Genomic DNA, 543 nt, shown 5'->3' with positions numbered 1-543 from the left:
CGTTTAATAAAGACTCTTGAAAAACTTTAAAGACTTGCTTTGACTTACTTCTTAACTTCTAAGCTTGACTCTAACTTCACTTGATTTTGATCCTAATTTTCCTCGAATTGAATTATGGATTCAAGGGTAATGATCTCATGTTTATGGATGAGTTCTTGATATTTAAATGTACCTTAAAATGTTAAAAACAACTATAAAACATAGGTACATTACCAAGGAACATGTATGGAAAAGTGGGGAAGGAATGGGAAGGATTGGCGTCCTTGGCGCTCTCAGAGGCGCGGGGCGCCAGCCTTCAGACTTCAGAGGGGCCTGCTGGGCGCTCTGCAAGGCGTGCCGCCCCAAGGGTGGAAGCTCAGAACCCCTTTTGGGGCGCGCTGGCTGGCGCGACGCCCCAGCCCTTTTTCCCCGAAAATCCGACTTTTCTCCTTTGTTGCTCCAACTCTAAACCTTCTTAACTTCAAAGGTTCCAGCCCCAAACACTTAGAATCATACCCCTCAACATACAATAGATTTCAACTCACAAACACAACCGGAAACATG

This window comes from Solanum tuberosum, unplaced genomic scaffold (assembly GCF_000226075.1).
Source record: "Solanum tuberosum cultivar DM 1-3 516 R44 unplaced genomic scaffold, SolTub_3.0 scf00118, whole genome shotgun sequence".
NCBI lineage: Eukaryota > Viridiplantae > Streptophyta > Magnoliopsida > Solanales > Solanaceae > Solanum > Solanum tuberosum.
Note: the sequence above shows the minus strand (reverse complement) of the source record.